At 59.3% G+C, this 25,427-nt stretch overlaps 1 protein-coding gene across 1 annotated transcript in view; it reads left to right on the top strand.

The window, feature by feature from the left end:
• PHACTR3 (phosphatase and actin regulator 3) overlaps positions 1-25,427 on the top strand; it is a gene marked incomplete at both ends in the record, with an annotated part of 82,770 nt that overhangs the window by 10,553 nt on the left and 46,790 nt on the right. The window lies entirely within an intron of this gene.

Raw genomic sequence — 25,427 nt, 5'->3', positions numbered from 1 at the left:
CTGCCCCTTTTGAACTGTGAATTCTGAAATAATTTGAAATTCCCATGGAAGTTGCGCCCCCCAGCAGTGGCCTGGCCTCTCGCGGACCCCCACGGGCCGGCACTCGTGGTGCCAGAGGGCGGCGGCCCCACCAGCTTTCGCACACCCGGCGTTGGCACGTGGCCCAGGACTCGCTGAGACACCTGTTGTGACCACAGTCCCGAGACCTGGCTTTAGGCTCCTGAGGTGCAGCTCGGCCCCCGGCAGCCAGAGGCAGGGCCCGCCCGCGTTCCTAGAGCCCCCCGGCGTCCCTAAAGCCCCCCACCCCCAGGCCTGTGCAGCTGCCTCTCCACCCACCCTGGTTCCCACGGGGGCACCCCTGCCCTTCTGTGGTGGGCATCGGCCGCCCCAGGGGCTCGTCCTTCCTCTGTCCTCCTCCAGGGGCAGAAGTGGAGCCTCGCCCTGGAGGCTCGAGGGCCAAGAGGGCGGGGTACGTGGGCTGGGCTCTTCCCGGCCACGAGGACATGCCCGGCCTCCCCCGCCAGCTGGTGGCCTCAGTTCCTGCTCCGCGCCCAGCCACCAAGGACCTCATTCCTCCTGGCCGCCTCTGGGACTCCTTCCAAATCAGGCCACTCTCTGAGGTCCCAGGGCTTGGGCTTCAATGCCAGCCGTCACCCCAACCATGCTGGGCCCCTCACTGCCACCCCAGGCCCCCCTCCTGGGTGCAGACAAGCTCGGGGAGCCCCCTCCCCCCGGTGGGTGAAACCCTGCCTACCCTGTCACACCCGGCTGCTTCCCGGGGTCTGGTCCCAGCTAGTCTGGTCCCCCAGATCAGCAGAGTGGCTGAGAGCGTCAAGCCCCCCAGCTCACACCGGCTGCCCTGGGAGGGGACTGTAGGGTTCCAGGGGGACTCGAGCCTGGGCACCCGCCCTCTGCCTTCCGTGTCGAGTCCTTCTCTGGCAGCTGTCGCCACATGACAGCTCTTGGCACTTCCAGACTCAAAACCAGCCGTAGTATCGCAATTTTTGGAGCAGGGAGCTCCCCAGTGAGGCTGGTGCTGACTCAGCCTGCCCTTGCCATGTGTCCAGCCTGACCAGCCCCCGAGGGGGAGTGAGGACGGAGGACTCTGAGTGGCGGGCCGGCTTCCAGGGGGCCCTGGGAGCTAGATCAGCTCCATCCAGCTCCATCCTTCTTGCTCTAGACCCTGGTGGGGTGCCCAGGGAGGGGGGCACTGCGGGAGCAGGGGGCGCATCCCCGGGCCGCACTGAGGGAGTGAGGGGGTGTCGGTGGGCTGTGCTTCCGGAAGGACCTGGAGCACCCTCCTGGCGCCAGGAGTGCAGACGTCGTTTGTGAAAGTGGGGTTTGGCTGGGCCGTGCTCCCGTCACCTGGGTGGCTTGCGCCGTGGCGGCATTTGTGACACCGGTGGGAGACGCGATGACCCCCGGCCGGGCCACGGCTCCACATCTGCGCCTCCTTTCTCTGGGGACCCCGCTTTCCTCCCACCTCCCGCTGGGCATGTCCCAGTGGCCCCGTCGCAGCGTCCCGTCCAGGGTCGGGCCCCGCCTTGTGCCCTGAGCTGTCACCAGGCGTGGGTCCCCAAGACCCGGACGGAAATAAGCAGGCGTGCCCCCCTTGTGCGGTGGCGTCCGCTGAGGCAGGGCTCGGGCAGGGCCTCAGGCCGCTGCCCGGTGCGGGCCCTCGGGGGCCAGAGGAGTTTCTCCTTTAAGAACAGCAAACAGCCTGCGTCTTGTTGGCCTGGGGGGTCAGCCAGCCCCTTTGAAATCATACCCTGAGCGTGCAAGGGGGGTGACCCCCAGGGGCTGCCACAGAAAGGGGGGTCAAGGCTATGGGCAGGAGGGGAGGGGCCAGCCCAGCGTCTTCAAGATTTCCTGCTGACCCTCCACCAGCAAGAGCACCCCGCCTGCTGGCTCCAGGCCGAAGGGGGTCGGGGAGAGGTTGGGAAGACCACCTGGATGCTGACCCCTTTGTTTTCCTTCCCGGTCACAGGCTGGGCCTGACCTTGTCCAACGTGGGCCTGTCCTTGCCCCACTCGCCAGCCTGCATCCCTCTCAGGGCCTCTTGGCCGTAGCTGAAAAGGCTGCACCTGGATTAGAAAAATGATGCACTAGGGGTGTGGGCGAGCATGGGGGGTGCTGGCCGGCGCCCCCTCCATTAGACTTGCGGAGTGAGGGGCCGCCACATCCTCTGGAAACACCTGCCGGGGGTGATGAGCCGTGAGGTGGGGGCTTCAGCCTGTTTCCCTTGGCCCTCCCGCTCAGCCCTGCCGACAGGAATATGCCAAAGGACCAGATGGAACCCCCTCCCCGGAGCCCAGGCCGGGTAATTGCTCAGTTTCTGAGGTTCTTTCTGTGATGTGGCCTCACGTTTATACAAGAAGACACTCCCGGGAGTGAAACTGTGTGATAAGTATATCGAAAAGCAAATAATCCATCTATGAAATTGTAAGAAAAATCATGGTAATGGTTAGAGCAACACAAATCCATTTAACACCTGATGGTTCTGGAGCCTCCAGCCAGAACAGAGAAACGTCCTGTCTGAAGAGTCCTCGAAGCCGCACGTGAATACGGCCTCTGTCACAGGCACGCTCGCCCGGGGCACGCAGGGCTTGGCGGGGACGGTGGGCAGCATGCCACGCTGCAACCTGGGGCTGTGTCCTCCGAGGAGGGCGTTTGGGGTTTTATTGAGCTTTTATTTATTTTTATTGGATTTAAAGAACTTCTCTGTAGCTCAACCTTTAAAAAGCCTCCCCCCGTCAGGTCACACTTAAAAATGGTTATTTCCACAAGGAACTTATCTGAGGTCTTTTTGTCAGCTCAGCGCTTGGCCACCTCCGGCGAGGTCCTTCCCCGAGTCGAGAAGCGTCCTCTGGCCGAGCACCCCGCAGTGCCTGCCCCCAAGACACGCTGCCCCACAGCCCCATCGGCATGTTCCTGCCGGGGTGAAAACAGCCACCCCGGCCTGGTGCGTGGCATCCCAGCCCCGTCTGCAGTGAGAATTTGTTTTTGCAAATTAGCTGTAATTGTGCACACTTGGGGTAATTTAGCGGCCGCCTCACACTCCCGCTAACCCAGAGGTCTCAGCTCCTTCTGGAAAGGCAAGGAGTGTTTTCGCACAAAGGTCTCTGCCCCCTCCCCCGCCCCTGCCCAGAGGTCAGAGGTAAATTTGGCACCTCTATCACAATGATGGTAGATCAGTCATACGTGTGCACATATTTTATTTTTATGGGAATAAAAATAGACACGAAGGACCTGGGAATGGTTTCCTTTGGCAAATGAACATGAAAAATCAGCCTATAAAGGGTGAAATAGTAGGCGCTGGTCACAGAATAACACTCATAACACGAAATGTGGAGTGTTTTTAAATCATATTTTCTAAGAGAATTCTTCCAAATCTGGCTTTCTGCTGTGGCACACAGAAAAAGAGTTGAGCTTCAGCAGAACCAGCGATTCAAGAAACACATAAAGCATCGCGGCCAGAAAGACGCGGTGCTCCCGGGAGGGGCGCTCGGGAGGCCGCTGCTGACGTTGCGTGGTGTTGGCTGTTGCTGGGGAGTAAAAATTCATCTTAAAAAGCCCACTGGAAGTTAACTTTCCCATTAAGAGAACGTTCTCCCGTTCGCTACCCATCAGAACCAGATGCTGGTTTCACCCACTGGCTGGCAAGGGTCAAAACAGACCAGGGCACGCGTGGGCCGAGTTTGGAGACGCAGGGCCCCGTGCAGGCCGGCGGGGGCACAAGCAGGTGCAGCCAGTTCCGAGAGCGATGTGGTGTCTCTCTCGAGCACCGGGGCCCGGCAGTGCCCCTCCCAGCTGGCCCTGGAGCCACGCCTGGGCCCCCGGGGCTGTGCGGGATGGGGCGGTGCTGCCTGCGCGGGGCCGTCACACAGGAGGGGGACTGCGGGTACGTGAATTCATCAGGCTCTTTCCGCCGCGGGCCTCTGTGGTCCTCACCTGCGCTCTTGCTGGTGTTCATGCTGAAGGCGCTGGGAGCTGGGCGCGGGGCACGCTGGAGCATGGCGTGGGCGTGCATGAGTGTGCACTCCTGAGCCCAGAGGCTGGGCCACACGGGTGGGCGGTGTCAGAGAGGGCGGCTGAGGAAGGACGAGGCCATGAGACAAGGCGAGGGAGCCCGAGAGAGCGCCAAGGTCGCTGGGGCTGGGGGCTCAGCTGCTGCCGCCTCCTGGCCTGGTCTCCCTGCCCCTCCGGCCCGGCCCCCCGGATCTAGAGAGATCCTCAGCAGGAAGCTCCGCACCTCCACCCGGGGCTTCCTCTGCTGGGGGCAGGGTCAGGGGTGCGCTTGGGCTCCTGGGTGACTGCAGGTGCTTCACTCCATCCGGAAGAGTCTTTCTTCCAATAAAAAGAAAAGCGCCTTTGTGAAGATTCCGACCCCTGCATGGGGTACCCTGGGTTATTCCCATGAACCCCCGTCAGGCTGCACCTCTGCAGTAGCGGGGGCTTTATATCAGGAATCAGAATACGCGAAGCCACTGATGTGTAGTAAATCGTGAACTATCCCCCCCACGGCCGGTTGTCAAAATGTCCTGCCAGTATGTCTGTAGGGTAAGTGAAAAAGTGTCAGGCTTTTCTGCCCTCCCGCCATTAGGAGTGATGATGGATCCCTGCGGTCCTGAATCACGCCTGATGGCGGCACCTAGAGTGGGGCGTGGGCTGCGTAAGTGGGTGCACCTGGGCTGAGAGACTGGCCTTATGAGGGCGGCTTCACGGGGACGCCAGCAGAACCACAAGAGCAGAGAAGCAGAGAGAATGAGAGCGAAAGAGAGGCAGAGACCACCAGAGAACCCCAAGAGCCCAGACGGAGTGAAGACTTGCCGGGGGCTGGGAGGCCTGCCAGTCTCCCGGCCCCCCAGCACCCCTGCCTGCCGTGTGCCTGGTAAACTCAAAAACCTGCAAAAGCCACTGAGGGCTCCAGGACTCTCTCCTTTACCCGTCTGCTCAGGTCATAGAGAACCTGCTCCATGTCCTCCTGCCCACTACAGTGTCCTAATTGATGAAAAGCGTGAAAATAGGCATGTAAGAAGCGAAGACACCAAGCTTTGTTGTCTCCATAAGGCGACCATTTAGCCGCGAGCACAGGGATCTGGCTGTATGTCCTAAATTACCGCGCAGCTACCCTCTGGGCCCATAACCTCACTCCTGGGAATTGATCCCAAGGTGTCTTGGCAAACACTGGAGCGCGCGTGTCCTGGGCTCTCCCCGTGGCCCTCGCGCGTGATGGTGAGGTCGGGGCGACCGCGCAGTCAGGACGGCGGTGGGCGCGGTGGACCGGCTCTGCCTGCACAGTCACTCTAGTGGCATAAAGGGGACGAGGCCCCTCCGGTCCCCAGGACACCCCAAGGCACAGGAGACATGAGACGCAAGCAGATTTCATGGCACACTAGCTTTTGTGTGACTAGGGGAGGAGGCATGTGTGTGCGTGCGTGTGTGTGCGTGTGTGTGTGCGTGTGTGTGTACTTTAGCTTGTCCAAAACAAATGTCAGAGGCATGAAGGCAAATCTAAATGGCAGCCTGTCGGCGAGGGGCAGGGGGTGGGGCGCAGACACAGCAGCGAATGGAGGAGCCGATTTTGTTACCTATTCTGTTTTGAAACATGTAAACATTTTACCTAATCAATAATTCACTCAAAATGGAAACAGACGTAATCATCAAGTCTAAGTGTACATCAAGTTGGTGGCTTATCCTCAGGGAAAGTAATTCCTTCAAGAGGCTTAAAGACCCGGCTTCCTCCCTCCCCTGGGCTCCGGCGGGTGCCCCACGGCCCCACGGGCATGTGTGACTGCAGAGAACCTGGAACTGGCATTCGCTGGTTTCATTATCCACAGAAACACGGATGTGGTCACTTTGAAATCTCAGAGGAATATTTTTGGAGAACGCGGTTTAGTAAGAGCGTCGCGTTGCTAGGATAATACTTTTCAAAGTTAGCTAAAATCCTAAGATCCCAGAGTTGAATTGAAAATATCAATACAAATTCTTTTTTTTTTTTTTTTTGCTTTAAAAATATCTTTGTGTTCTGTCCACTAAGACCTAGAAGCCAGGCTGGCCCGTGGCTGTGGCCTCCTGCTCCTGCTCGTAGCATTTGCTTCATACATTTCCATCAAAAGGGAGCGGCGTTCCTTGGGGAGAGGCTGATGCCCGGCCGGGGGTGCTTCGCTTGCGGGGGGCTGAGGCGCGCTCTGACATGCGTGAGCGGCGTCCTGACCAGAGAAGATGGGGATTCCGTGGCTGGTTCGTGCTGGCTAAGGCGAGATACTTGCAAACAGAATTAGGACTCGCATGGATGCGAGCATGTCATTATGAGAGCCTTGTTTTCAGAGTGACGCGGCAGCAGGAGCGGCCGCCCTGCTCTGTTGCTAGGCACCAGCTCATTATCCAGAAAGTTCCTAAATAAGGTGAAAAAGTCAAGCATCTCTGCCTTCCTGTTTAACTTGTATTCAAGGTAATGAAGAACTGATGATGGGAGGCTTCTCTTTATAGAAAAATTCTGACGAGGGAAGAGGGAAGAGGGAATTCCAGGATGACTTTCAGGCAACCGAGCGAGGGGGTGATTTCCATCCACCCGTGGGGACGGGGACCTGATGCGTCTCTTGACTTAATCCCGGAATGCACATATCCTGGGACGTTTTCTTGCCTAAAACGTTGCCCCAGAGCACGCCAAGCTGCTCGAGTTCTCCGCCGTTTGTGGGCCGGCCGGCCGGCGGCTTCCTACACCCGGCGAGCGAGGGTCCCGCGGCTCTGGACTCCCACGTTCTTCCTCCAGGCCACCCCAAGTCACACGCGGGGGCGCCTGCTCCTCGGCCTCGCCTTGGGGGCTCCCATGGGTGGGCCCAGAGGAGGTGTCTCTGCGGCTGCTCCCCAAACACGTCTGAAGTCCCTGCTCTGCGTGTGCGAGTCCACGTATGGTTCGGCGGCTGCTGTTGGTTGGGTGGCGCTCGCCGCCCGCGTGTCCGTCATTTTCCTGAGGCTGGACGTTCGCACTGGTCCTGGCGGGGCCGGTGTGCGTGGCGCTGGCTGGGGCCGCCTGTGTCTTTCCACGGGCACGTGTCAGGTAGCTCTTGAGCGGGTCCCGGGAAAGGGGCCAGAGGGAGTCGCGAGCATCCCGGCGAGTCGCCTCTGCGCGTCCGGGAGGGCCGTGGGGCTCTGGCTCCGGGAAGCGCCTTCCGCTTCGCTCCTATGGCCTTGGTTTTTGAGAATCCTGATGGGCGGGGAGGGACGAGGGGCTGGATGCCGGGTTGCCTCTCTCATGCCAGCACTTGCCCTTTCCTGAGGCTGGATTTCAGCATTTCAGCGGGAGTCCTGCCAACTGCTGCCTGTCCTGGGGGGGTGTCTGCTGCAGCTGTGCCCCGGAGCGAGGGGCTCGGGGAGAGTCCCTGTCTTCAGTATTTTTGCCCTGAGATGGGGTCAGAACCCCTTCTCCTGCTGCGTTCCCACGGGACCTAGCTCTGGGCAGCCTCCCCCATCTGGCCACAGCAGTGGCCTGACCCCGTGCATGTCCAAGGTCCCCTTGCCAACGCCAGCGGGCAGCAGGGGCAGGGAGAGGAAGGAGGGCCCGGCAGTCTGGGGGCCGGCAGTGGCGAGGCTGCTGGTGGGTGGCTGCATAGGCATAGGTGCGGGTCTGGGTACCTGCCAGGCTCAGCCTGGGCCGTGTCCTGGCCGAGCGGAGAGACAAATGGTGGCACAGAGAAGCCGGCACCTGGCACAGAGCAGAGCAGGGCTCGGCAGGGCTTCCATAGGGCGCTCGGCGGCCGAGCTGCTTCCTCGGGCCCTGGGCGGTGCCCCCACCCCTGCCCCCACCGCACTCCTGCGACGTCTGTGTTTAAGACTGTGGATAATGACTGGGCTCGGCCCTGCGGCGGCAGACAGGAGCGCGCTGACAATTGCAGTGCTGCTGGGTCGGTGGAGGCTTCCTCGGGGAGCTAAGCCCGTCCCAGGCGGGCTGTGGGGGCTCCTGTAGGGAAGGCAGAGTTTCCTGGGGAGACAGACCGTGATTCTGAGTCATTCTTGGACCCCAAGGTGAGCGAACGCCCCCAGGCTCCTGGGGTGGGGTACTGAGCCCGGGGGTCTCAGGGCCAGGCTTCCAGATGTTCACAGCAGCAGGCTGGCCAGGGGGAGGGAGGTGGCGCTTGGCGCTTCCCACAAACCTGAAACAATTGTCCATATTTGGGGTCGGGTGAGGACTGGGTGCTGCCCCTCTCCCGCGCACGAGGGTCCTTTTCCCGCCTGGTAGGGCAGGCCCCAGCTAGCCGGCAGCCTGGCTGCAGCCCAGACTGAGGCCTTCTGTTTCCACATGGACCTTACTTGGACCTTTTACTTTTGGGCTAAAAATACAAATCCCACCTGGATGCCTCGTCTCCAGCTTGCAAGACAATTTCCAGGAAATGATCGCTGCCATCCATGTGCACGTTGGCGGCATGGCACCCTGTCCGAGAGCCAGCTTTTGTAAAAATTCAAAGTAGGGGAGGTTTCAGACAGTGGAGGTTTAAGCCTTCATTTAGTGTCTGGAATAAATGTGGCTCTCTTGGGAGTCATTACCCCCGAGAACTCTCCCCTGCAGGATCCCGGCCTGCGAGTGGGTGGGGGTAGGGCGGCCTCAGTTTACTTTTATGTGATTTTGCGTTTAGTGTCCTTTGTGGAAGCTTTGGCTCCAGAAAAAGGTTTGCCAGCGTGGGTGGGCTTCTGCGGTGAGTCAGAGGACGATGGGAAACCAATTCCGAGTGCTCATCTGGGTTTTCATCCTGGGACGTCCTTAGACGCCTAACTGGTTCCCCAGTGGGGCCTTAGTGGCCAGCTCGGGGGCCCAGAGGGACGTGCGAGTCTGGATCCCAGGGAACAGGAGGGGCCGTTGTCCAAGTGCTAAGCCCTCCCCGAAGTGCTCACCTTCTTCCTGGGGGAGGAAACGTGGCATTCAGCAGCCCTTCCGTGGATTTCCTTTTTTTAAATTTAAATATTTTTATTTATTTATGCATACAAGAGCTGGGGTTCGTGCCAGAGGTGCAGGAATTGAGAGGACTCCCCAGAGACAGAGCGGGGAGCAGAACAGGCAGATTGACTGAAATCCACTGCTGAGGGGAGCAGCAGGGAGACAGGAGAGGTCTGCTGTGCCCTGTGGGTTGCTCCCTGCCCGGCCGGGGATAGAACTTGTGCTGCAGAGGCTGAGGATGCTTCACAGTGCTGAGACTTTAACCCCTGCGCCACCAGGCGGGTTCTACAGCTGACTTTTTTCGGTATTTTCTGGGTATTCATGCTTTGATCGCAAGTAGCTGAGTCCCTTGTCGAGAGCACCAACCCGCAGCGTGTGACTTACCAGGTTTTGACACACACGTTGTTATGTAATGTGGTAGCTGGGGCTCTGGGGTGGCTGCCGTGACGCGTACACTCGGCGCAGTCTATATTTAAACTATCAAGTGCCATCCTCAGGAGCCACCTGCTGGCTCCCGCCTGCCCTGGAGCCGGCTTTGCACCCATGGAGTCTGCGTGCGGGCGCAAGGCAAGGGCAGAGCTGGCCCTGTCTGGGCTCCCGGGACCGCCCGGGGGCTGCAGGAGGCGGTTGCTCTCTGGCCCCGGAGCCCCTCTGCGCAGCCTCCTGAGCTATTTTTAGGTCCCTTTCTGCCTTGCGTCTTGACATAACTTGACATGTCGCAGCTGAATCCCTCTCCTTGCAGAGGTTACTGTGCTCTGCGATCTGTGTTGTGGGGCAGAAATAGTCCTCGCCTGAGCAGATGGCCTTGGCATTACTCAGGCAGGAAGTTAAGAGAGTCACAAAATTAACTTCAAAAGGTGCGTGCAGAAGCCGTCCCCCCGCTCGCCCCCGCGTCCCCGGCCAGGAGCAGGGCACAGGCCTCAGGCTGCCGCCCGGCCGCCCACTGGCTCGCAGGGTCGACGGGCCACCTCGGGGCCCCAGGGGGTTTGTCAGCCAGAAACCGCAGGTCCCACCTGCAGGTCCACTCCGCGGGGCGAGAACTTGGTGCTCCCCGTGCCCAGAGCGCCTGCCCCTTCGGAGCTGCGGGTGGAAGCGCAGTGAAGGTTTGGGGGTGGGAGGTGCTCGAGGCAGAGAGCCGGTGCCGGGGATGCTCAGGGAAGAGGCAGGATTTCTGTTGGTGCGGCCCGTGCTCACGGCCAGGGACCCGCTTGGTCTGGAAAGGAGCGAAAGTGGGCGGCTCTGTAGCAACAGCGCTGGGGGTTAGGTGGGGGAGGCGGGTACTGCTCCCCCGGTGGGTGTGGGCCTGGAATGATGATTTCGGGGGATGAGGACTGGGGGCCCACAGGGGAAGGTGTCTCCCGGTGGGGAGGTGGCTCCTACGACACAGAGCAGGAAGTGAGGCTCGGGTTTTAGGTAGCTTGCCCCGGACCCTGGCCGGAGCCTGCCTTCACCCCAGCCCCCCAAGTCCTGGCGGGACCCTTCCTGCACTGCCGCCCCCCCCAACCCCCAGCAGCAGGGGGCCCAGGGTTCTGTCCTCAGCCCAGGGCTCCGGTGAGCTCCAACCTCCCCCCGTGCCATTTGCCTTTCGCCCGGGGGGTGCGCTCCCCCCCAGCCACCCCCGGCCACCCCGCAGGCCTCCAGCCAGAGTGCAAGCACGGGCCTGAACCCGCCCCAAGAAGGGGCCGTCATGGCGAACCCAGTCCCCCCGGCACTCGCCCGCACCCGGGCCCCCCTCTCAGGACGGCGTCCGGCGGAGCCCCAGTGTCCGCCTGTCACGGGAAAGCCGCTGACCCCCGACTTCTCCCGGGAGGTGGTTTCCAGTTGGAGACGGGACACTCACGGAAGGGGCGCAGCGAGCGCCTGCAGCCGCGACCCTGGGGCGGGTTGGTCGTGCAGGGCACGTGTGGCAGTGGTGGCCCGGAGGGGTGGCCGTTGCGAGTGGGCTGGGTGGGGGCAGGGGCGCGGGCGGTGGCGGCCGTGTAGCCGCGTCCTGGGAGACGCCGGCCCGAGGTTAGTGTTGATCAGCCCCAAGTGCCGAGTCCCGCTCCCAGCTCCCCGCCCAGGCCTGCCAGGCGCCAGGGTGGGAATGAGGTGGGGACAGACGGCCCCGCCCTGGGCCATGGCCAGGGAGGGTGTGTGTGGGGGGCCCTGGCCTTGGGGAGCGCAGGGAGGCAGGTGAGGGGCGCAGCGCGGTGTGGTGGGCGCCAGGCGCCGGGACTGAATGGTGTGGTGGGCGGCTGCGAAGGTGACATTTGGGCGAGGCCTCGCGGGTGGTGAGCACGGGAACCTGTGGCTGCCGGGGAAGTGCTTCGGGAGGGAGGGGCTGCCCTGCCGAGGCGGGGGTGCCAGCTCTGGGGTCCGAGAGCAGCAAGGGGCCAGGGCAGCGGGAGCCAGCCAGGCAGGCTGGACGGCGGCGCCAGGACGTGGGCTTTGCGCATGTGGGGAGCCGGGCAGTTTTGAAATTCAGAGACTCTGTTTTCCACGTGGGACCCGGGGAAGCCCAGGGCTGTGGGGGTGCAGGCACCCCGGGAAGCGGCAGTCCCAATGAGAGGCCTCTGGCTGGCCATGCTTCTGGGCCCCGTGGACGGCGAGCGCGGGGGGACAGGGGCAGGGGTGGGGGTTCAGTGACTCTCAGGTTTTGTCTGAGAACTGGTGGTCAGGAGCCCCAGGCGGAGCAGGTGGGGGGCAGGGAGAAGTGGGGTTTGGCCACATTGAGTTTGGGGTGTTCATCATGTGTGGGGGAGATTGGCAGCTGCTGGGGGAGCCTGGAGGGAGAGAGGAGGCGGCCAAGGCTGAGCCTGAACTGCTTCTGGGCCCTTGCAGACCAGTTGCTCGTCTGCCACCTTTGCTGCGTTTTGCTGCATGTTTTCTTTTCATCCACGTGTTGTGTTTGTTTTGTTGTTTTGCCGAAACTCATTTTAAAAAGAAATATTTTGTTGTGACTTTGAGTAGAAAACCAGCGCGACTCGCCTTTGAAATCAGGTGGTCATAGAAGGCAAATCATGACGAGAAAACCTTTCGTTCAGAGGCATCACGGTCTCTCGCCAAGGTCCTGAGCCAGCAGGCCCCTTGTTGAAACACCGAACCCACAGGCGGGGGAGGGGGTGACCTCGCCGCGCGCCAGGCCACGCTGCCCCTCGGTGCTCCCTGGAAGGTCGGGGGGGCGGGGCGCCGACCTCCTGTCACTCTGTGCTGGGGCTGACCCACCTGCAGTCACCTGGTCACTCTCTCACCTGTGGGTGCCCTGGGGTGGTGTTGGGCTGAGTGTGCAGAGGAGGGGCCTGGGGTCCAGCCTGGCGCTGGCTGGAAGCCGGGCTCACTTCCCGAGGCGGTGCTCTCTGAAGGACTTCAGCAAACTGGGCTTGGCAAGGACACTGAGGGGGACTGTGGCTGTTTATCCCAGAACAGACGTGGGGGATGACCTTGGGGAGGAGGGTGGACTTTGTCCCACGAGGTCACTGGGTGCCTGCGGGCACAGCCGTCGGGCCCCCAAGAAGCTCCCTCCTCCCTGAGGCGCCTCCCCGGGCTCTGCGTGCTGAAGCTAAATGAGCTGCTTCCTGACGTGCCCTCCTCTAGGTGCTGCTGAGGCTGCTCATTGGTTGCGGTTTCTCCAGGGTGTCCCAGGCGTCCCTCAGAGGCGGGGTGAGACGCGGGCGAGCGTTTTGGCTCCCGAGAGAAGCAGCTGGGAGTTGGGTGCCATGCGCTTCCTGCAGACTTTGCTTGGGTGTGCAGGCCCGGGGCCCCGCATGGTGTGCTCCGTGGAGGGCCTGGGGACAGGCGCGGCGGCCCCGACTCTGTGGGCCGGGAGCTCTGCGTGTGCTCTGCTTTTGCTGCGGGCCGACGGCAGGAGCCGGCTACTGGGGGAACTTGCCAGAGGACCAGGCTCCCTTGGTGCAGGAAGGGTGGGGGCTGAGGCCTTCCTGCCACACTCCTGCGCAGCTGCCCCCCCTCCTGCAGCACCCCGACACCCCCTGTGCTTGGCGCCACGAGAGTAGGGCCCCTGTCACTGTGTCGGCCTACAGTCTTTTCGGGCTCTGGGGGACACTGAACACGGAGAATGAGTGGGTGGGAGGTGGAAGAATCCCCCGAGGGCAAACCCCTGCAGTCCAGGCCACGGAGCCGGCATGGCACCCAGCTCCACCCCACCCCGGGCTCTGGACTGTCCCCGCCCCTGCCTCGCTCCCGGTGGTGACAATGATGGGAAAGGATTTTTAAACTTGGAAGAGAGGAGACTTAGATAAAGACGCCGGGCCAGGGCGAGGACAGCCAGGACAGCGGTGGCGCTGGGGAGAAGGCCAGTCTCGTGCTCGGTATCCGCCGAGAACTTCACTGAAGCTGACATTTCGCAGAGCAGGTGGCGGGTCCCGTTCCCCAGAGCCGGCCCGGCCCGGGTGTCAGGTGCTATCCCAGCGCGTCCCGCTCCGTGGGCTTGGCACCCGCCGCGGAGCTGCCAGCCTGGTGCAAACGGACCCTTCCTCTGGCTGCCGAGGAGCCTTGTCGCCCGTCACCCTTAAGGTAGGAGTGGGGCGTGACCGGCGCCGGCGACCTGCCCTTCCCGGCCGGCCGGGCCACACCCAGTGCCCGGCGCCCCTCGCGCACCCCTGTCTCCCCGTCACTCACCAGGGCTTGACTGTCCCCAAGTCCTGGGGCAGCTGACTGCGCTGCCCTGCGCTCTTCCTGTGCGGCTCTCGGGGGCCCGGCGGTGCCGCCCCCGCCCACGGACGCCTCCCGAGCAGCAGGGAGCCCCGGCGCAGTCTGCGGGGGGCTGCCGGGTGGACGCACGCCGCCTTGTTTCCACTGCGTTTCTTTTGTGGCCACTTAACATTTCTGGAAAGTGATTCCGGTATCTTCCTAGCGCGGAGGTGTAAAGTTTCTTTCATCGATTGATGGAGCCCCAAGCGAGCCCGCCGAGAACGGCCGCCGCCCTGCGCTGGTGTGTGTGCGCGTGGAAGAGCCGCGGGCTTCGTGGGAGGCAGAGTCGGGGCGGGGGGAGATGGGAGGGAAATTTGGGGTCACTCAGGCCACCGGCTCCCCCATCCCTGGAGGAACAGCATCCGGGACCTGCTCCTCTTCACCCCAACCTTGGATCCCAAGGATCCCACAGACAGGAGAAGGCCAGGAGACCCCGACAGTGTCCCTTCGGGGTTCTGGGAATGTCAGAAAGTGTCTGTCCTTCCCTGGGGTGCCCCAGCAGCCGGCACCCCGCGGCAGTCAGACCCCAGTCTCTGCCCAGCACCCCCGGGGGTTGTGTCTTGTGTATTTAAGCTGCAGACTCCGCATTTCCTCTGCACCACTTGTTTTCTCTCTGGCTTTTGTTTAATTTTGTCTTTTTGGAGCCTCCACAGGCCTTTTCCTAAGCCTCTCCGCTCCGTTCGGGAACACGGTGGGGGCGGGGATGAATGAACGCTGAGAGAATAAATAATGATGAAATTCTCTCCTCAAACTGTGAAGTTGGGGGCAGCTCCGTGGTGGAAAGACTGGGAAGTGGGGCGAACTGGGGGGCCACAGAGCCCGTGGGGCCGAGCCTTGTTCTCGAAGCTCTGCTGGTGACGCCGTGCGTGGTCTGAGCGCTCATTTCTATTATCTGGTGCTCATACCTCAGGCCCCCAAAAGGAGACAACGCAGATCTGCTCAAGGCACATATTTGCATCCTGTGTGGGCTGAGGTGCCTGCTTCATCCTCTCCATATATACCCACCCCACCCGGTGGGTATTTTTAAATGTACGTCTTAGGAGCCAGCTTTTCTGCAGGATGCGAGCTCATGTCAGTGCCAGGAGAATTGCCTTGTGGGATTGCAAGGGCGGAGGGCCAGGGCATGGACCATGGGGGGACCCTCCCCTGCAGCCCTTGGCGCCTGAGGGTGGCCCCCCGAGCAGGCTGGAGCTCGGGCCCTGGCAGTGCCTTATGGCTGCCACAGTGGCGGGGCCCAAGGGCCTGCATGGGGTGGGTGGCCAGGGGAGGGGCCGCCTCTGGTAAGGGAAAGGTGGTTTGTCACCCAGCAGACTGGGGCAGAGACAGCAGGGCCCAGGCTCGTTGAGTCCTGTGGTTTCCCCACTTCTCTGAGGCAGTTTTAGACTTTCTGGGGTGCCCCTGTGACCTGCTCAGAATTGGGGGGCACACCTTGCTGTCTGGCTGAATCCCCCGGCTCTGTGCCCTCTGAGCTGCTGTTTGGATACTAGGAGGCTGTGCGTTGTCTGGACCAGGCTTGGTGGGTAAAATATGTTGAACCCCTCCCTTGACACTAGGGGAAATGGAGGCTCAGAATGGGACCCCAAAGCTGCAGTCCCTCATCCTCTTGTAGAGTTCTCAGTGGGCGACACTGCTTTCTACTTGACTGCTAAGGTCAGAAATCTGGGCGTCAGCCGCCCCCGCCGTTCCCGCCCCCTTGAGTCACGGCAGTGCTTGTGTCCTGCATCCCCCAACCCCTGAGCACCCCAACAGCCAGCTGCTTCTCACCCCCTCCCACGCCTCCTCTGGGAGGTTGCAGCCCCAGCCCCCCACCTGCTCCCCCCTGCCGGCCCATGCAGAGTTTCTCCTGGGTAATAGGATTCATCTTTCTAGGCCTCCAGTCTCATTAGGACGGTACCACAGCCTCCACCCCGACCCAAATTTGCTTAATAATCCCCTGCTGGTCCCTGGGGAGGGGTGGGGGTCACTCTGCTTGTTTTGTGCCAGGTTTTCTGTCCTGCTTCTGCAGCCCACACATGCTCTGCCCTGGGGCCCGGCCTGCTCCTCTGGCGCGAAGCCCGTCTTTCCACTTTTTGTCACACAGAAAATCACTTCTACGCAGGTGACTATCAAGATCGTCTTCCTCTTATGGCTTCTGGATCCCACGGTTTGGTCAGAAAGGCCAGGACGTGGGGCGGGGCTCAGGGCACCCTCAAAGGGACGGGCCGGATGCTGCCTCCAGGGGGCTCTGCAGAGTCCTTACCAGCGGGGTCCAGGCAGCACAGGCACAGTCCCCCGCCAGCTAGAACCCCCTGCACCCGCTCACCTATTGCCCACAGCTCCTCGCACGGTGGAGACACGTGCCAGTAAAACAGCATCACCGATAACCCACGCCCAGAGGTGAGCACAGTCGCCATCTGGCTGAAGCCCTCGCTGTCCTGTCCCTGTTCAGACATTTGTAAACTCAGTGTCTGGAATGAGGCTGGAGCGCACTGTTCGCGCCCATCCTGCACGTGCCCACGCAGACCCCAAGCCTCTGGGGCGTGCCCACGCGGACCCCTCGCCCCCGGGCCTGCCCATACGGACCCCTCGCTCCCGGCACTTTGGGGTCAGGCATTTTTCATGTTGCCTCTTGAGCTCAATTTCTCTCTGGAAAAGGGCATGGTCCTAGTTTCCGCCTCTCGGAGGTGCTCGTTTTGCTTTGATGGGGGGTGTACGAGCCCTTTCTGTAACCATCGACAGTTCTCTGTTTATGGGGCGAGAGGAAGCAGAGTGCCGCCGTCTGCCAGGTCCCGTGTGGAAAGCTCATGCTCTGGTCCAGCACAGAGTAGGCTGCGCGGGCCAGGCGGAGCGCACTTCAGTCTCCACAGTGCTGGGGAGCAGAGTGGCTGATGAGAGATGCCACAAATGGCCAGCAACGCTGCCTCAAAGATTCAAACTCTGCCCAACTGGCACCAAACAATAGGCTGCTGGTCTCTTTCACGGCTTTGCTGGAGTCTCTGAAGAGCAGCAACGACGGGCAGAGGCGGGCGTGGGGACCTGGCACTCTTTCACACTTTCACACGGCTGACCATCCAGAGGCTGGGGCCTGCGGATCCTTCCTGAGCGGGCGAGTTGGGTGGGCTGGGGGTCCTTCTTGGGAAGCTTATTTCTTGCCGCCTCTCCTCATTGAGAGTCTCTGCAGACCTCAGCGGAGTTTGGCCTTCAGAGTTGGGGCCTTGCCAGGATGGCCCAGGAACGGCGCGGTGAACACCAAGGGGTGGCCCCTGCCCCGTCCCCATGGCCGGCTCGCTCTGCTGGTGTCCTGGGCGGCTGCCGTGGGGGATGCCCACAGGGCCCGTGGAAGGGGGGCCTGGCCAACCTTTGGCCACTTGGGGTTGATGGGCCTCAGAACAGCCCCTCGGGACACCATGTCTACTTCTGGGACACCTCAAAGGGCAATCAATTTCTTCCCGCTGCCTCCTTCTTACTTTCCTGGTTCCGTCCTGGGACACTGACCGTGTTACGCTCCTGCGCGGGGCTCCGGCTGACAACCCCCGGCAGTAATCCAGAAGGGAGTCCCAGGGTGGAGCAGAGGTGCCATTTGCAAGGAGGCTGGCGCTGAGGTCATGCCACTGTGATGCTCATCAGTCCCCGTTTGTCCCACCCGGGCCTCGTGAGGCTCATCGGGAGGTGGCGCATATCACCCCAGGTGCACACGAGAGGCCAGTACCCCTTCCTGGAGTCTGTGAAGAATGTCGGCACAGGCGTGCCTGGTGGGCAGCCTCCATGCCCCCCGTGCCACTGGCTGCTCCTGGAAGGCTGGACCCACGGGCTGCAGCGGCAGGACCCCCAGCCTCCCCCGGCCTCGCGTAGAGGCTATTGCTGGTGGTGACCCATGAGCCTCACGCCTGGTGCCCCAGGAGCTCACAGGCTAAGAAGGAGGGGGGAGGTTAGAAGGAATACAGGAAGAAAAAGAAAAGGCTTTTGTGTCCAGGAGCCAGACAAAAATGTTTTAAAGGGCAGCAACACCAAGAGCTGGCGAAGGTGTGGAAACAGCTCGCATCCATTTCAGCCATAAATGCGTGCAGGCGTCTTGGAGAGCCGGTGTGGCAGCATCAAGTAAGCTGGCGATGTGCGAACACCCTGTGCCTATTTCCAGGCAAGTAGAAGCGGACCAGGAGGCACATGCAGGGGGTGGGGTTTGTGTGTGATAAAGGACAACTGGAAGTGACCAGCTTGGCCATCGGCGAGGGGCCACGCAGATCAGAGGGGCCTGACTTACTGTGGGACGCCCAGGCCCCGGCCTGCACTTCCATGACACAGCGAGTCACAAGACACAGAGTGCAGGTTGGTCCCTCGGCTCCAGCTGGGCAGCGTGGCACATCCCTGTGAGCGTGAGAGGGGTGGAGGGTGGGCCAAGGTCAAAGGGGAGAGGGTGTGGGCAAGCATGCGTGCAAGTGAGTGTGTGCTCACACTCCAAGGACTGGACTGGAGAGACAGGCCCAGCCCCGGTGTGCATGTGGTTGATAGTCCTTCTGCTGTAATGTCAAGCGTGTGTATTGTTCAGAGAAATAAGAGGAAAAAAAATTTTAATTCGGTGTTTGCTTGGGGTGGAGCTTAGAGGGGCGGGGAAAGCCTGGACGGCTGGAGGCTCGAGTTCGAGGTCGGGTTTGACTTTTTCTTTTCTCCTGGAGAAAGTGTCAATGAGCCCGGGAGCCCGCGAGGCTGGTCCTTGGAGCTGTCCGTGGTGCTGCCTCCTCCTGTCACGTCCTCTCTGCCCAGAAGTCACCCTGCCCCGCCCCGGCTCATCTGAGCCCCCAGATGTAGCAACTGGTTCAGAAACATGGTTTTGCCCACGTGGTCTTCCTCATCCCCCAACTCCCAAGGCCAAATTAAGCCCAAAGGTCATTTCTGAGCTGTACAAACATCAGCCAATTGCTGGAGTATTAAATGGAAAGGGATGTCACTGAGTTGTTACTGACCAAGACCACCCGAGGGACAGGGGGCCGCCTCAGCCAGGCCAGGGGAGGCCGGAGCATGGGGCACATTAGCGGTGACTCTGTCTGTTTCCAGGCCACGGGGCTGGGCGAGGGGGGGTGCCAGGAGACCCCAACGCTTCCGTGTGTTGTTTTTCCCTTAATCTTGGGCTGGGATCCCAATGGAACTCCCCAGATTCAGGGCCAAGAGCTACAGGAAAGGTGGTTCAAAGCGCCCATCCCTGCTCCCAGGCGTTGCTCTTCATGCCACACAAAGAAGGCCGCTGGTTTCGTTGAGTCCCGTCTCCTCTCTGTTATGATTCATTTCAAATCTCCTTAGGGGCTGGATATTGCGTCTGGGCTGGCAAATGTTTTTCTTTTTCCCTCCTTCCTTCTTACATTTATTTAAAAAAATATTTGAACAGATGATACATCCATAGGGTAAAACAGTTCAGCCCCATGAAAAGGGACGCCATCGATGCTGTTATCATCACCATCACTTTCATTGGACAGTGAAGAGTCTCCCTCCTACTCCTGTCTTCTGCTGGTCCAATCCTCCTCCCGAGGCCGCCTCTGTTATGAGTTTCTCTGTGGCTCCGGCTGCAAGAGGTCAGGCCGTGCCTGCGTGTCTTCACACTGACTGGCTCTCTGTGCACGTTGCTGGTGCCTCTGCTTTGCACTGTTTCATGCAGATCATTTCATATCAGAATATCAGGCGTGCTCCGTGGTTCCAGGGCTTCCTTCTGGTCTGAGGAGCACATGTAACAAAACACGGCCCTTCCTGGTGCCTTGTTGGGGGATCCATTTGTCGATAAAATCAGCTCCACTGTGAACCTGCGCGTCCACTTCCGGTGCCTGTGTAACCTCTTTTCTGATGATTGCAGTCGCTGCACCAAATGCTATGTGTGTTTTAAGTCTGGTCTGCAAAGATCCTGCCAGTTTATAGTCACGCGGAGAGTAGTAGGGAAGCTGTGACCAAGCCAGGTTATTGAAAATTCTGAAAGATGTGTCAACGCGGCGAGTACTGGAATCCAAGTCATCTTGACTGAAATTCAAATCATATTTATAGCTGAGATGCTATCATGTCTCCGTTTGCTGCAAACTAAAGCCCTGGCATCCCGGAGGGAGATGGTGGGGGATGCATGTGAGGAGATGGGGGGGTCCAGGTGCTGGGTGCAGGGCCGCCCTTCCCCAGGCTTGGGTGCACCCGGCACGCGTATTTCTGTGCATCTGTAACACACGTTTCCAAGTCTGATGGGAAACAGTGTCACCCTCTAACCCCGTGATCACATTTGGGACGGTACATGGTTGTGAACGTTTGTCTTCCTGCTGGAGTTGAGTCAGAGCCCTTGGGTGCCGAGCAGCAGGCCGGGAGCCTCGTGCCCTCCTCTGGTCCACTTGATTTTGTCCTACAGAGAAACATAAAACAGGGCTCTGAGACCTAAGAGGCGGCAGAACCGGGCGCTCAGACATCCAGCCGGCGGCACCGGGCCCGCGCGGAAACGTCTGGTACCTGCTGTGTGTGTCCCTGCACCCCCGTCTGCTTCTCCACGACAGGGCCCCCCGGCGGCGGGCAGGCCGCAGCAGGCTGGGAATGACCAGAGGGCAACAGGACCGCAGGACCCTGGCAGCAGCAACTCTTACTGTCAAATAGACTGTGTGTTTTCAGAGCAGTTTTAGGGTGACAGAAAACTGTTGGGGCAGCCGAGTCCCCGAGCAGCTCCCCCCAGGCTCTGCTCCCTCTGGCGGTGCGCGAGCCCGTGCTCTGTCACAGCGCGCCTCGGTGCGGGGGTCCTCGCTGAGGGCGGGCCCCAGCGCACGCGCGGCGTGTCCACGCTGTGGGTTTGAACGAGTGCCTGGTGTCACGTGTCCTCCGTTCCAGGGGTTCTCGGGCTCCCCTCATCTTGCCCTCCCCCTGCAGCCCTCTCTCTGGCCCCCAGTAACCTCTTACCCTCTCACCGTCGCTGAAGTTTGTCTTTCCCGGGACGTCAGAGCTGGGATCCGAGGAGGCAGCTTGGCTGAGCGGAGTCCAGCCGCAGGCCGCGCCGTCCCCCGCGTGTGCCGCATCTCGGCAGCACCTTTCACGCGCTCGGATGTCATCCCAGGTGATCTCCCCTGGAGGGACGCAGCAGTTTCCACGTACCTGTCAGTGGGCGTCTTGGCTGCTTCCAGTCTCTGCTACGCAGACTCTTTTTGGAATATGTTTTCAACATGGTTAGATTTTACACGGCGCCTCCTTGCTCTGGACATCGCCAGAGGACCCCATGGCCCGAGACCCAGACGCCTGGACTCCAGCCGGCCCGCAGCCCGCCGGCCTCATCTCCTCCCTCGCCCCCCCCCCCGCCCCTGCATCCGCTCTGCCTCCCCCTCGGCCTCCCGAGAGGCCCCTCGCGGAAAGGAGTCTGCACAACTCAAAACCGTCCTTGTCCTTCTCAAGCTCCGGTCTTGCTCCCCGGACTGAGTTTGCTCCCCCTGCAGAGCGAGGGGCACCTGCTCAGCCAGGACGGCGCGGCATGCAGGCGGGCAGGGGACGCGCTGGGCAGTCTGGGCATCTGCGCCGGCATCTCGTAGTCCCGCCGGGAAGGTCAGACCTCAGCGTGGTGTGTGGTCTTGGGCGGCTGGGGGTGGGGCTGGTGTTTTCCTGCATCTTCACTGGACACCAGTCCAGATCCCCCACCCCCCGAGGCCCGTCAGTCATTCTAGACACACACATCAGCAGAACCCACGTCCCAGAGCTCTCTCGTGCCGCCCCTCGGCCCTCTCCCGCCTGCGCAGCTCCGGAGGCACCTGTGGGCTCCACCGCCCTGTCCCCTCCGGACCGACCCCGCCAGCACCGCAGCCGTCAGCAGCCCCGCAGGTCACCACGGTCACCTCCACTTCTGGGCAGGACGTGTGTGCACAAGTGGCCTCTTTGTGCGGTGAATTATCTTCCACTGGGGACGGTGCGGAGGTATTTTTGTGGCGACAGTTACTCATCGGGGATCACTTGTTCCTGAGTCATGCATTTATTTTAAGTCTAAGGCTTTTGAAAGGTCATTTCGATTTTTCAAATGTAGTGGGCGCATCATTGTCTCATCTTTCTCCTCACCCGCTCTGGCTTTCAGCAAGGGGGCTCTGCAGGGGCAGGGGAGGGAGTGGCGCGCGGTGAATCCGGGGGAACATGGCTTGGCTCACGTGCGGGTGGGGCCCTGGGCGTGGGGTGGGAGAAGGGCTGTGTCCCAGGCAGGGGGGCTGAGGTTCTTACCCCGTCTCCTTCCCAATATTGAAAATAAGACATAGGTCGGGTGGAAACATTTTCTTAGTGTAAGAAAGAAAATGATTATTACCCAAGTTCCTCTGGATATCATTCCATGTTGATCCATTTTGGCCATGCGTGCATGTGTGGGGTGTGTGTGTGTGTGTGTGTGTGTGTGTGAGAGAGAGAGAGAGAGAGAGAGAGAGAGAGGGAGGGAGGAGCGATCTCGTTAGGCAGTAAACTCCACCCAGGGACCCCCCTTTTATGCCTTGTTCATTCTCTCCAGTGTCTGCCCCGGAGAAGATGCCCCACTGGCTGAACGAGAGCGAGTGGATTACATGTGTCTGCGCATATAGACACAGGATTAACATACATAGGCCGCCTATTTTAAAGCAAACTTTATATTTAGCTTTGGAACCTAATTTTTCCATTTCACACCCACACCAGCAATTTCTCATTTTTAAAAGATTTCTTTGAAAGCCCGATATTTAATAGCAGGAGTTATTCCATTGTCTGGACAGTAAAGTTAGACCCCTTCAGGCTCGCGCCTCTTCACTGCTTTCCCGAGGCTCCCTCTTTAGAAGTAAGATTTATCAGTTTAAAAGGCCTGAACACTTTCAAGGCTTTCGCGCGTCTGGGCGCCGGAGCTGGCGCGGCGCTGAGCAAAGCAAGACAAAGATCGACAGCAAAGCACCACGCGGCTCCTCTTTCCATGCCCCCGTGGACGTGGCTGTGGGGTCTCAGCTGTACTCTTGTCTCCTTGCCGGTGGAGGTCGCCTGTCCAGTGGTTTGGGGACATTTGCGGTGGCTGTTGTCTTTTTAATGGTGTGTGTTGTGTTTCTTCGACATTATTTTACAAACCCTTAGATCAAGTGCACTAGTACTGTTGACTTTAAGGCTTTGTTAGCCGCTTTTACAGGTACAGTCTCTCCATCTCAGATAAATAGCTACTCGTTATTTTCTTCTAGTACTTTTCTAGGTTTCTTTTCTTTCTTTATTTTTTAAAGATTTATATATCCATACGTACAAGAGCTGGGGTACAGGCCAGAGGTGCGGGGGGTGAGAGGATTCACCAGAGACAGAGTGGGGAACAGAACAGGAGGATTGACTGAAATCCACTGCTGAGGGGAGCAGCGGGCGAGATAGGAGGGGTCTGCCGTACCATGTGGGTATCTCCCCGGCCGGCCGGGGGATCAAACTTGGGCTGCAGAGGCTGCGGACGGCCCCATAGGCTGCGGACAGCTTCATAGGTTGCTTCTCAATCCCTTGCGCCGCCAAGGAAGCCCCCTTTTCTTTATATTTAAACTTCACTATTTGCACGTGAGGTGTAATGTCCTGACCTGAGTTAGTTCAGACACTGAGTGCCAACAAAAATTGTCCATTTTTGCTATTGGTTTGAGATGCTGATTTTATCATATACCCCCTTTTTATATTTATACTAAGTTCCCCTTTTTCTTTTATTTACCTCTTAATAACTTTAGTTTTATTATATATTTTAATACCCAGCTTCCTTTATACTTATATATATTTTTAATTGCAATTAAAATTAAGATGTAATGATGTATTATTACATTTATTTATTATCTATTTTAATATGAGGCTCCTCGCATTCTAGTTTTCTGTCACATGTATTCTATAGGAAGAAGAGCAATATAGGGCCTCCCTGATGGCGCAAGGGGTTAAGCACCACACTATGATGCAATCGCAGCCTCTGCAGCACGAGTTTGATCCCCGGCCTGCCAGGGAGCTACCCACATGGCGCAGCAGACCTCTCCTGTCTCTCCGCTGCTCCCCTCAGCAGTGCTTTCCATCTGTCTGCCTGTTCTGCTCCCCACTCTGTCTCTGGTGAATCCTCTCACCACCCCCACACCTCTGGCCTGTCCCCCAGCTCTTGCATAAATAAATACATCTTTAGAGAAAAAAACGAATAGCAATATAATCAGGTTATAATCACCTTAGATTACATCACACAGCTAGAATTACATGTGGTTGATAAAGTGATTTGGAGAATCAGTCTCTTTACCAAGTTAAGTTGTTCATTCAAGAATCTGGTCTCTATCGCCGTTATTTGAGATGCTTTAAAAAGCGAGTATTACTTTCTGTTTAAATTTACAGTTTCCCCTGAGGAGTCCGACAATTTCTCGTGAGTTTCTTTTCTGTGTGCTTCGTGTTTGCTGTTGCAGTTGGTATTTTCATTTTCCTGACGGGGTGCTGCCCACTTCTTAGGGAACATCACAGATTCGGGTCCGTCGTTTTCCAACAAGTGAGCTCGGAGACTCTCTTCATCTCTAAAACAGTTTTCCAGTTGGTTCTCTTCAGCTCTCGGTGGCGCTCGGGGGGAGGAGGGGCAGATGTGCGATGTGAGGTGGGAGGGGTCCCCCTGAGTCGTGGCTGGCCCTGATTTTGGGGGGCTTGGTTTGTCCTTCGGGAGACGGCCTTAGGGTCTGGATGGGGCCGAAGGCATCAGCCGAGCCAGCACGGTGGGCACAGGAGCAGCCGAGTTTGCCAGCCTGCCCCGTGTGCAGACCCGCTCCTACCCCGTCTCCAACAGCCGCTCGATTCTGTTTCAGCTCCTGCGAGGCTGCTGAAATACTTCACCCTTTCTCTTGCACCTTTGGCTCTGCCAGTTAGACAAAGGTGCCAGCGGGCAGCTCCTAATTCCCAGCTGCATCGTCTCATCCTTGCTAGCCTTTGTCTGGGAGACGCAGTCCCGCCAGGGTCAGCTCCCATCTGCCCTGCTCCCTCTCTTGCCATCGCTTCCCCGAACCCTCGAACCCTCGCGCCCCTGCCACGGGGCAGCCTTCCCTTTCCCTGAGACTCCTCCAGCCCCAAGGGCCCTGCACTCCCTACGAGGCCCCGTCAAGCGCTCCACCTTCAGAAAAGCCTGGAGGAGAACTTGGGAGTTCCCCCTCTGCATCCGAATGGATGCTCCTGGCTACAGCTGCCCCTACCACGTCTTTCCCCCCCCGACGTTTTGTTATAGTGTTGGTGAGAAAAATAACCCAGCCGCTTTCGAAAGGAAGCTATTGCGATTGATATTTTCATTTTCCTGTTTTGTTAACTGAGTGACGGCTGCTGACTTACTAGGAAAACATCACCTGAATCATTTGCTCAAAGTCAGTCTCCACAAGCCCACTGATGACATCGGGAACATACAAATCAAATGAAAATCGCATGAAATCACATCGCCCCCAGTGCATCGCTGCAAATATTTGCATGCTGTTCATCTTTTTTAATGTACACACAGATATACACGTTATAATACTGATGTCATCGCAGCTATAATTACACATCCTGCTTTTAAATATAGCATTGTGTCTTGAAATTTTTCACTGTCAGTCAATGTTTTCAAGCACACGATTTCCACGGAGGAGTGAAGTTCTGTCCTTCCTCGTCCACCGTTCACATCCCCTGCTGCTGGGGCGGGTGGGGTTTCCCTCGTGCAGAGAGAGCTTTGTGTTTACCTCTTTCTTGAGAGATCTGTGCCTGTTCAAGGGCTATAAACTTTGAAAGCTCTTCTCACACACTGCCAAGCTGCTTCTCAGGGAGACAGTATCAATTTACACCACCATCTGCAACCCTCTCGTCTTTCCAAATCCTCCGATGTGATGAGCAGCTAGCAAATACCAGC

The sequence above is a fragment of the Talpa europaea genome, assembly GCF_964194135.1.
Source record: "Talpa europaea genome assembly, chromosome: 11".
NCBI lineage: Eukaryota > Metazoa > Chordata > Mammalia > Eulipotyphla > Talpidae > Talpa > Talpa europaea.
This window is presented reverse-complemented; position numbering and strand designations above follow the sequence as displayed.